Genomic DNA, 12,243 nt, shown 5'->3' with positions numbered 1-12,243 from the left:
CGTCCCGGGTATCGGTCGCCGGGAGGAAGTAGAACCCATCAAATAAGCTGCCAAGAGTCTCGAGGACAAGGGCCGACGAAACCATCGAAAGCTTGGTCTCTTGCAAACACACCACGGAGGGTGACGCGGAGTTAATAACAGTGCGGACAACAACACGCTTGGCCCGGCTATTGAGGCCGCGGACATTCCAAAAAATTATCTTGAGGTTTACGTCCATGGGAGAAGGTTGGTACGCGGGAGCAAGGCCCAATAAGCCTCAATCATGCCAAGACTCGGCACAACTGGGAGGAGTGGGGGGCTAGGCCGTCGATGACCCCTGGGGGAGATGCCACCCATAGAAATCTGCAAAGACGCAAACCACCTCGGTCGCAAGGGGGCGCTCAAAAAGCTTGTAATACCGTTCCAAGATGGCATCCGACACTAGCTCGTCATCCTTCAAGAGGCCCAAGCGGAGAAGTAGAACACGCTTGGCTTTCGCCTCGGAGTCCAGTCCACGATCTGTCTTTGCGATCCGCACACTGCGTTGGGGTGTGAAGTTGGGGGGCACAACACACCTTCCCCGTCGCGGCGTGGGAGTGGGCAGAATAGGATCAATGGCAGTGCTGATCGAGTCCAAGAATCCTTGCAGGGGAGCGACGTGAGCAGCCGTACGTTGCATGGCTGTGCATGGGGAGAGGGTGTGGCTCGTCCCAAGCCACACACACGAGTGGGCCTGCATGCCCAGACGCAGGGTCCGCCACAAGCCGACAAGATGGGGCTGCTGGAGTGGCATGGGGATCCAAAGTAGCAGTAGTGACAGGGGGTGAATCATCCTCGCGGATCGTGCAGGGGAGGATGGGATTGGCATCGGAACCGAGGCCCCAGCCGGTCGCTGCACGGGCCCGGAGACAGGATCCGAAAGACAGGCAGTCTCGGGGACCGGGGGAATCACGTCCGGTACCGCAGACTGGGCAGGTGGGGATGTCTCAGGATCCCCGGATGGCCCGGCTGCCGACAGAGCCAGATTGGCTGGTGTCGTTGCCCGGGAAGCTTCCGGAACCGCAGGAGGGTCATGTGGCACGCGCGGACTGGGGGGCGCCCGCGCAAGGGAGGGGGGAGGTGGGTCTAGCTGCAAAATTTGAACTGGCTCGGCCGAAGGGGGCCCAGGCTCGGTCGTTGCATGGTCAAAAAGCAGGGTGGGCCTGTTGGGGAACGTAGTAATTTCAAAAAATTTCCTACGCACACGCAAGATCATGGTGATGCATAGCAACGAGAGGGGAGAGTGTGATCTACGTACCCTTGTAGACCGACAACGGAAGCGTTAGCACAACGCGGTTGATGTAGTCGTACGTCTTCACGGCCCGACCGATCAAGCACTGAAACTACGGCACCTCCGAGTTCTAGCACACGTTCAGCTCGATGACGATCCCCAGACTTCGATCCAGCAAAGTGTCGGGGAAGAGTTCTGTCAGCACGACGGCGTGGTGATGATCTTGATGTACTACCATCGCAGGGCTTCGCCTAAACACCGCTACAATATTATCGAGGACTATGGTGGAAGGGGGCACCGCACACGGTTAAGAATATGATCACGTGGATCAACTTGTGTGTCTAGGGGTGCCCCCTACCCCCGTATATAAAGGATCAAAGGGGGGTGCGGCCGGCCAGGAGGAGGGCGCGCCAGGAGGAGTCCTACTCCCATCGGGAGTAGGATTCCCCCCTTTTCTAGTTGGAATAGGATTCGGGAGGGGGAAAGAGGAGAGAGAGAAGGAAGGGGGGCGCCCCCCCCTCTCCTTATCCTATTCGAACTAGGGGGGAGGGGCGCGCGGCCCAGCCCTGGCCACCTCTCCTCTCTTCCACTAAAGCCCACTAAGGCCCATATACCTCCCGGGGGGTTCCGGTAACCTCCCGGTACTCCGGTAAAATCCCGATTTCACCCGGAACACTTCCGATATCCAAATATAGGCTTCAAATATATCAATCTTTATGTCTCGACCATTTCGAGACTCCTCGTCATGTCCGTGATCACATCCGGGACTCCAAACAAACTTCGGTACATCAAAATGCATAAACTCATAATATAACTGTCATCGAAACCTTAAGCGTGCGGACCCTACGGGTTCGAGAACAATGTAGACATGACCGAGACACGTCTCCGGTCAATAACCAATAGCGGAACCTGGATGCTCATGTTGGCTCCTACATATTCTACAAAGATCTTTTATCGGTCAGACCGCATAACAACATACGTTGTTCCCTTTGTCATCGGTATGTTACTTGCCCGAGATTCGATCGTCGGTATCTCAATACCTAGTTCAATCTCGTTACCGGCAAGTCTCTTTACTCGTTCCGTAATACATCATCTCACAACTAACTCATTAGTTGCAATGCTTGCAAGGCTTATGTGATGTGCATTACCGAGAGGGCCCAGAGATACCTCTCCGACAATCGGAGTGACAAATCCTAATCTCGAAATACGCCAACCCAACATGTACCTTTGGAGACACCTGTAAAGCACCTTTATAATCACCCAGTTATGTTGTGATGTTTGGTAGCACACAAAGTGTTCCTCCGGCAAATGGGAGTTGCATAATCTCATAGTCATAGGAACATGTATAAGTCATGAAGAAAGCAATAGCAACATACTAAACGATCGGGTGCTAAGCTAATGGAATGGGTCATGCCAATCAGATCATTTACCTAATGATGTGATCCCGTTAATCAAATAACAACTCTTTGTCCATGGTTAGGAAACATAACCATCTTTGATTAACGAGCTAGTCAAGTAGAGGCATACTAGTGACACTCTGTTTGTCTATGTATTCACACATGTATTATGTTTCCGGTTAATACAATTCTAGCATGAATAATAAACATTTATCATGATATAAGGAAATAAATAATAACTTTATTATTGCCTCTAGGGCATATTTACTTCAGTCTCCCACTTGCACTAGAGTCAATAATCTAGATTACATAGTAATGATTCTAACACCCATGGAGCCTTGGTGCTGATCATGTTTTGCTCGTGGAAGAGGCTTAGTCAACGGGTCTGCTACATTCAGATCTGTATGTATCTTGCAAATCTCTATGTCTCCCACCTGGACTAGATCCCGGATGGAATTGAAGCGTCTCTTGATGTGCTTGGTTCTCTTGTGAAATCTGGATTCCTTTGCCAAGGCAATTGCACCAGTATTGTCACAAAAGATTTTCATTGGACCCGATGCACTAGGTATGACACCTAGATCGGATATGAACTCCTTCATCCAGACTCCTTCATTTGCTGCTTCCGAAGCAGCTATGTATTCCGCTTCACACGTAGATCCCGCCACGACGCTTTGTTTAGAACTGCTCCAACTGACAGCTCCACCGTTTAATGTAAACACGTATCCGGTTTGCGATTTAGAATCGTCCGGATCAGTGTCAAAGCTCGCATCAACGTAACCATTTACGATGAGCTCTTTGCCACCTCCATAAACGAGAAACATATCCTTAGTCCTTTTCAGGTATTTCAAGATGTTCTTAACCGCTGTCCAGTGATCCACTCCTGGATTACTTTGGTACCTCCCTGCTAGACTTATAGCAAGGCACACATCAGGTCTGGTACACAGCATTGCATACATGATAGAGCCTACAGCTGAAGCATAGGGAACATCTTTCATTTTCTCTCTATCTTCTACAGTGGTCGGGCATTGAGTCTTACTCAACTTCACACCTTGTAACACAGGCAAGAACCCTTTCTTTGCTTGATCCATTTTGAACTTCTTCAAAACTTTGTCAAGGTATGTGCTTTGTGAAAGTCCAATTAAGCGTCTTGATCTATCTCTATAGATCTTAATGCATGATATGTAAGCAGCTTCACCGAGGTCTTTCATTGAAAAACTTTTATTCAAGTATCCCTTTATGCTATCTAGAAATTCTATATCATTTCCAATTAGTAATATGTCGTCCACATATAATATCAGAAATGCTACAGAGCTCCCACTCACTTTCTTGTAAATACAGGCTTCTCCAAAAGTCTGTATAAAACCAAATGCTTTGATCACACTATCAAAGCATTTATTCCAACTCCGAGAGGCTTGCACCAGTCCATAAATGGATCGCTGGAGCTTGCACACTTTGTTAGCTCCCTTTGGATCGACAAAACCTTCTGGTTGCATCATATACAACTCTTCTTCCAGAAATCCATTCAGGAATGCAGTTTTGACATCCATCTGCCAAATTTCATAATCATAAAATGCGGCAATTGCTAACATGATTCGGACAGACTTAAGCATCGCTACGAGTGAGAAGGTCTCATCGTAGTCAATCCCTTGAACTTGCCGAAAACCTTTTGCGACAAGTCGAGCTTTGTAGACAGTAATATTACCGTCAGTGTCAGTCTTCTTCTTGAAGATCCATTTATTCTCAATTGCTTGCCGATCATTGGGCAAGTCAACCAAAGTCCATACTTTGTTCTCATACATGGATCCCATCTCAGATTTCATGGCTTCAAGCCATTTTGCGGAACTCACTTCTTCATAGTTCATAGGTTCATCATGATCTAGTAGCACGACTTCCAGAACGGGATTACCGTACCACTCTAGCGCGGATCTCACTCTGGTTGATCTACGAGGTTCAGTAGTATCTTGTTCTGAAGTTTCATGATCATTATCATTAGCTTCCTCACTAATTGGTGTAGGTGTCGCAGAAACAGGTTTCTGTGATGTACTACTTTCCAATAAGGGAGTAGGTACAGTTACCTCATCAAGTTCTACTTTCCTCCCACTCACTTCTTTCGAGAGAAACTCCTTCTCCAGAAAGTTTCCGAATTTAGCAACAAAAGTCTTGCCTTCGGATCTGTGATAGAAGGTGTATCTAATAGTTTCCTTTGGATATCCTATGAAGACACATTTCTCTGATTTGGGTTCGAGCTTATCAGGTTGAAGCTTTTTCACATAAGCATCGCAGCCCCAAACTTTCAGAAATGACAACTTTGGTTTCTTGCCAAACCACAGTTCATAAGGCGTCGTCTCAACGGATTTTGATGGTGCCCTATTTAACGTGAATGCGGCCGTCTCTAGAGCGTATCCCCAAAACGATAGCGGTGAATCAGTAAGAGACATCATAGATTGCACCATATCTAGTAAAGTACGATTACGACGTTCGGACACACCATTACGCTGTGGTGTTCCGGGTGGCGTGAGTTGCGAAACTATTCCACATTGTTTCAAATGTACACCAAACTCGTAACTCAAATATTCTCCTCCACGATCAGATCGTAGGAATTTTATTTTCTTGTTACGATGATTTTCAACTTCACTCTGAAATTCTTAGAACTTTTCAAACGTTTCAGACTCGTGTTTCATTAAGTAGATATACCCATATCTGCTTAAGTCATCTCTGAAGGTGAGAAAATAACGATATCCGTCACGAGCCTCAACATTCATCGGACCACATACATCTGTATGTATGGTTTCCAACAAATTTGTTGCTCTCTCCATAGTACCGGAGAACGGTGTTTTTGTCATCTTACCCATAAGGCACGGTTCGCAAGTACCAAGTGATTCATAATCAAGTGGTTCCAAAAGCCCATCAGTATGGAGTTTCTTCATGCGCTTTATATCGATATGACCCAAACGACATTGCCACAAATAAGTTGCACTATCATTATCAACTCTGCATCTTTTGGCTTCAACACTATGAATATGTGTGTCACTACTATCGAGATTTAATAAGAATAGACCACTCTTTAAGGGTGCATGACCATAAAAGATATTACTCATGTAAATAGAACAACCATTATTCTCTGATTTAAATGAATAACCATCTCGCGTCAAACAAGATCCAGATATAATATTCATGCTTAACGCTGGCACCAAATAACAATTATTTAGGTCTCATACTAATCTCGAAGGTAGATGTAGAGGTAGCGTGCCGACTGCGATCACATCAACTTTGGAACCATTTTCCACGCACATCGTCACCTCGTCCTTAGCCAATCTTCGCTTAATCCGTAGTCCCTATTTCGAGTTGCAAATATTAGCAACAGAACCAGTATCAAATACCCAGGTGCTACTGCGAGTATTAGTAAGGTACACATCAATAACATGTATATCACATATACCTTTGTTCACCTTGCCATCCTTCTTATCCGCCAAATACTTGGGGCAGTTCCGCTTCCAGTGACCAGTCTGCTTGCAGTAGAAGCACTCAGTTTCAGGCATAGGTCCATGTTTGGGTTTCTTCTCTTGAGTAGCAACTTGCTTGTTGTTCTTTTTGAAGTTCCCCTTCTTCTTCCCTTTTCCCTTTTTCTTGAAACTAGTGGTCTTGTTGACCATCAACACTTGATGCTCCTTCTTGATTTCTACCTCCGCAGCTTTCAGCATTGCGAAGAGCTCGGGAATAGTCTTATTCATCCATTGCATATTATAGTTCGTCACAAAGCTCTTGTAGCTTGGTGGCAGTGATTGGAGAATTCTGTCAATGACGCAATCATCTGGAAGATTAACTCCCAATTGAATCAAGTGATTATTATACCCAGACATTTTGAGTATATGCTCACTGACAGAACTGTTCTCCTCCATCTTGTAGCTATAGAACTTATTGGAGACGTCATATCTCTCAATCCGGGCATTTGCTTGAAATATTAACTTCAACTCCTGGAACATCTTATATGCTCCATGACGTTCAAAACGTCGTTGAAGTCCCGATTCTAAGCCGTAAAGCATGGCACACTGAACTATCGAGTAGTCATCAGCTTTGCTCTGCCAGACGTTCATAACATCTGGTGTTGCTCCAGCAGCAGGCCTGGCACCCAGCGGTGCTTCCAGGACGTAATTCTTCTGTGCAGCAATGAGGATAATCCTCAAGTTACGGACCCAGTCCGTGTAATTGCTACCATCATCTTTCAAGTTTGCTTTCTCAAGGAACGCATTAAAATTCAATGGAACAACAACACGGGCCATCTATCTACAATCAAACATAAATAAGCAAGATACTATCAGGTACTAAGTTCATGATAAATTTAGGTTCAATTAATCATATTACTTAAAGAACTCCCACTTAGATAGACATCCCTCTAATCCTCTAAGTGATTACGTGATCCAAATCAACTAAACCATGTCCGATCATCACGTGAGATGGAGTAGTTTCATTGTTGAACATCACTATGTTGATCATATCTACTGTATGATTCATGCTCGAACTTTCGGTCTCCGTGTTCCGAGGCCATATCTGTATATGCTTGGCTCGTCAAGTATAACCTGAGTATTCCGCGTGTGCAACTGTTTTGCACCCGTTGTATTTGAACGTAGAGCCTATCACACCCGATCATCACGTGGTGTCTCAGCATGAAGAACTTTCGCAACGGTGCATACTCAGGGAGAACACTTCTTGATAATTAGTGAGAGATCATCTTATAATGCTACCGTCAATCAAAGAAAGATAAGATGCATAAAAGGTAAACATCACATGCAATCAATATAAGTGATATGATATGGCCATCATCATCTTGTGCTTGTGATCTCCATCTTCAAAGCACCGTCGTGATCACCATCGTCACCAGCGCGACACCTTGATCTCCATCGTAGCATCGTTGTCGTCTCGCCAATCTTATGCTTCCACGACTATCGCTACCGCTTAGTGATAAAGTAAAGTATTACAACACGATTGCATTGCATACAATAAAGCGACAACCATATGGCTCCTGCCAGTTGCCGATAACTCGGTTACAAAACATGATCATCTCATACAATAAAATTTAGCATCATGTCTTGACCATATCACATCACAACATGCCCTGCAAAAACAAGTTAGACATCCTCTACTTTGTTGTTGCAAGTTTTACGTGGCTGCTACGGGCTTAAGCAATAACCAATCTTACCTACGCATCAAAACCACAACGATAGTTTGTCAAGTTGGTGCTGTTTTAACCTTCGTAAGGACCGGGCATAGCCACACTCGGTTCAACTAAAGTTGGAGAAACTGTCACCCGCTAGCCACCTTTGTGCAAAGCACGTCGGGAGAACCAGTCTCGCGTAAGCGTATGCATAATGTCGGTCCGGGCCGCTTCGTCCAACAATACCGCCGAAACAAAGTATGACATGCTGGTAAGCAGTATGACTTATATCGCCCACAACTCACTTGTGTTCTACTCATGCATATAACATCAACACATAAAACCTAGGCTCGGATGCCACTGTTGGGGAACGTAGTAATTTCAAAAAAATTCCTACGCACACGCAAGATCATGGTGATGCATAGCAACGAGAGGGGAGAGTGTGATCTACGTACCCTTGTAGACCGACAGCGGAAGCGTTAGCACAACGCGGTTGATGTAGTTGTACGTCTTCACGGCCCGACCGATCAACCACCGAAACTACGGCACCTCCGAGTTCTAGCACACGTTCAGCTCGATGACGATCCCCGAACTCTAATCCAGCAAAGTGTCGGGGAAGAGTTCCGTCAGCACGACGGCGTGGTGACGATCTTGATGTACTACCGTCGCAGGGCTTCGCCTAAGCACCGCTACAATATTATCGAGGACTATGGTGGAAGGGGGCACCGCACACGGTTAAGAATATGATCACGTGGATCAACTTGTGTGTCTAGGGGTGCCCCCTGCCCCCGTATATAAAGGATCAAAGGGGGGGTGCGGCCGGCCAGGAGGAGGGCGCGCCAGGAGGAGTCCTACTCCCACCGGGAGTAGGATTCCCCCCTTTCCTAGTTGGAATAGGATTCGGGAGGGGGAAAGAGGAGAGAGAGAAGGAAGGGGGGTGCCGCCCCCTCTCCTTATCCTATTCGGACTAGGGGGGAGGGGTGCGCGGCCCAGCCCTGGCCACCTCTCCTCTCTTCCACTAAAGCCCACTAAGGCCCATATACCTCCCGGGGGTTCCGGTAACCTCCCGATACTCCGGTAAAATCCCGATTTCACCCGGAACACTTCCGATATCCAAATATAGGCTTCCAATATATCAATCTTTATGTCTCGACCATTTCAAGACTCCTCGTCATGTCCTTGATCACATCCGGGACTCCGAACAAACTTCGGTACATCAAAATGCATAAACTCATAATATAACTGTCATCGAAACCTTAAGCGTGCGGACCCTACGGGTTCGAGAACAATGTAGACATGACCGAGACACATCTCCGGTCAATAACCAATAGCGGAGCCTGGATGCTCATATTGGCTCCTACATATTCTACGAAGATCTTTTATCGGTCAGACCGCATAACAACATACGTTGTTCCCTTTGTCATCGGTATGTTACTTGCCCGAGATTCGATCGTCGGTATCTCAATACCTAGTTCAATCTCGTTACCGGCAAGTCTCTTTACTCGTTCCGTAATACATCATCTCACAACTAACTCATTAGTTGTAATGCTTGCAATGCTTATGTGATGTGCATTACCGAGAGGGCCCAAAGATACCTCTCCGACAATCGGAGTGACAAATCCTAATCTCGAAATACGCCAACCCAACATGTACCTTTGGAGACACCTGTAGAGCACCTTTATAATCACCCAGTTACGTTGTGACGTTTGGTAGCACACAAAGTGTTCCTCTGGCAAACGGGAATTGCATAATCTCATAGTCATAGGAACATGTATAAGTCATGAAGAAAGCAATAGCAACATACTAAACGATCGGGTGCTAAGCTAATGGAATGGGTCATGTCAATCAGATCATTCACCTAATGATGTGATCCCGTTAATCAAATAACAACTCTTTGTCCATGGTTAGGAAACATAACCATCTTTGATTAACGAGCTAGTCAAGTAGAGGCATACTAGTGACACTCTGTTTGTCTATGTATTCACACATGTATTATGTTTCCGGTTAATACAATTCTAGCATGAATAATAAACATTTATCATGATATAAGGAAATAAATAATAACTTTATTATTGCCTCTAGGGCATATTTCCTTCAGGGCCACGTCAGGCGAAGAGCAGGAGGGACCCGAGCGGCAGGTGGGGTGACACTAGGATGCGGGCCCAGCACACCCTGCCAGCCCCGATACGGGAGCGATCACCGACGAAAACTAGCACCGCCGCTGGAGCTAGAGTGTCGCTGGCGCCGGGTTGCAGCACCACCGGAGCACCTGGGGGGATGCTCGTGCCACCGCGGCCACGGACCAGGAACCAAAGGAGAGCCACGGTCAGAACTGTTGCCACCATCAGGATCCGCGCGCGGGGCGGCGGTGTGGGTGGGAAGCGGTTGTCCTCCGTCTCCTCGACATGAATGGAGACTGGGTAGCGAATGAGGGGCTTGGCAAATCGGGAGACACAGTCTAGGTCGGCGCGGTGATCCACGCCATTGCGCGCCGGCAAGAGCGGCTCAGAGGAGCGTGAGATGTTGTCGGGGTTGGTGGTCCAGGAAAACAGGCAGAACTCCGACATGTCGGGGTTACTTGTAGAGCATCTTTATAATCACCCAGTTATGCTGTGACATTTGATAGCACACAAGGCATTCCTCCGGTATCCGGGAGTTGCATAATCTCATAGTCGAAGGAATATGTATTTGACATGAAGAAAGCAATAACAATAAAACTGAACAATCATTATGCTAAGCCAACGGATGGGTCTTGTCCATCACATCATTCTCCTAATGATGTGATCCCGTTATCAAATGACAACTCATGTCCATGGTTAGGAAACCTTAACCATCTTTGATCAACGAGCTAGTCTAGTAAAGGCTCACTAGGGACACGATGTTTGTTTATGTATTCACACATGTATTTAAGTTTCCAATCAATACAATTCTAGCTCGATTTTTCCTGCGAAGGAAGAAGGAAGTCGCGCAGAGCACGAGACGAAAAAAATTGCCAAGCGATAGTGAGTTGCGATGTCGACAGCAAGACCGAGCCAGGACCTCGTCGGAGATAAGGGACAACGCTATGAGCGGCAACGAGTAGCGGCGCCACAGTTGGAGACAAGTGCGGGTGCAAGCACGCGCGGGGGGTGGGGGTGGGGCCTGTCAGCATTGGATCAGGTGTGGTGGTGGTTGGGGGTCTTAGAGGGATGGCCTTCGCCAGCGGCCAACATGATAATGATTTGTGTGTGTTTGTGTGTATGTGTGGGGGATTGAAAGGAGGGTAGGGCGGCGAGGCCATCGAGGGAGCACCACCAACCACGGGTGGTGGAGGCCGACTGTTAGAGCAACTCTAGCAGACCCCGCATCCCGTCCCGACCCGTAAAATAACCGCCAAAATATGGGTCAGGGCGGAAAAACCAGCCCGATCAGACCCCGCATCCCGCCCGGCCCGCAAAAAATTTTAGGGGGCGCGGCAAAATCCCGACCCCAACCCGGGAAAATGCAGGTTTCTCCCTCGCGGATGCGGTGCCCTGCATATAAGCGGAAGCGGTTGGTGGGGGACATTTCATCCCACGCTTTCCCCCACCAACCACCTCTCCTCTCCCCCCTCGCGCCGCCGCCCAAGATTTCGGTGAAAGCAGCCAGCAGGAGCACGCCGGAAGGCCGCCACGCGCACGAGGCCTCCCATCTCTTCCCCCCCTGCGTCGGCGGGCCGCCGGATTTGCAGATCTGCGGCACTTCATCACGGGCCGCCGTATTTGGCATTTTCCGGCCGCCTGTTGCTGCCCCAAGCGATGGAGTGATCGGGGAGCCTCTCCCGCAGCCCAGGCAAGGGCGCATCGCCGCATGTAGGTACGGGTTTGTCTGCCCGCCGCCGCCGAAGGTTTGTGGGCATGGATTCGTCCGGCCGTCCATCGGGCTCGGCGCTCGCGCAACGTCTTTGTGGCTTGCCGATGCCGTTCACAGAGTGCGACGACTGCACGCGGAAAGTGCTGCGGCTCACTTCGGACACGCCGAAGCACCCCAGATGGGTGTTCTTCAAATGCGAAAACCACGAGGTACGTGCACTTGCGGTAGCTCATTTCATAGCTGATTCTTTAGTTCAATTACGATAGCTCACTTCGAGCTTGCTCATTCTTTTGTGTAGGACGATGGATGCTCATTTTGGTTTTGGAAAGGCCAATACATTGATTTGTTGATAGAAAGAAACTTAATAGATGTTAGTGCACTCCTTAGTACAATCGAAGGCAATGATGCGGCTGCATCTGCAACTAGAGGGGAAGCAACGTCTACTTCTTTCAAACCAAAGATGAAGAAAGAAGAATGCAAAATCATGAATCCGCAGATCGACAATGAATGCATGGAGAAGATATTAGTCCAACTTGTGGGAGCAGTTATGGAAGTTGGAAATCTTCTGAAATGCATACTTGTGGTTCTTGTTTTCTTTGGTTTTGCTATTCTAG

This window comes from Triticum dicoccoides, chromosome 4A (assembly GCF_002162155.2).
Source record: "Triticum dicoccoides isolate Atlit2015 ecotype Zavitan chromosome 4A, WEW_v2.0, whole genome shotgun sequence".
Lineage (NCBI taxonomy): Eukaryota > Viridiplantae > Streptophyta > Magnoliopsida > Poales > Poaceae > Triticum > Triticum dicoccoides.
Note: the sequence above shows the minus strand (reverse complement) of the source record.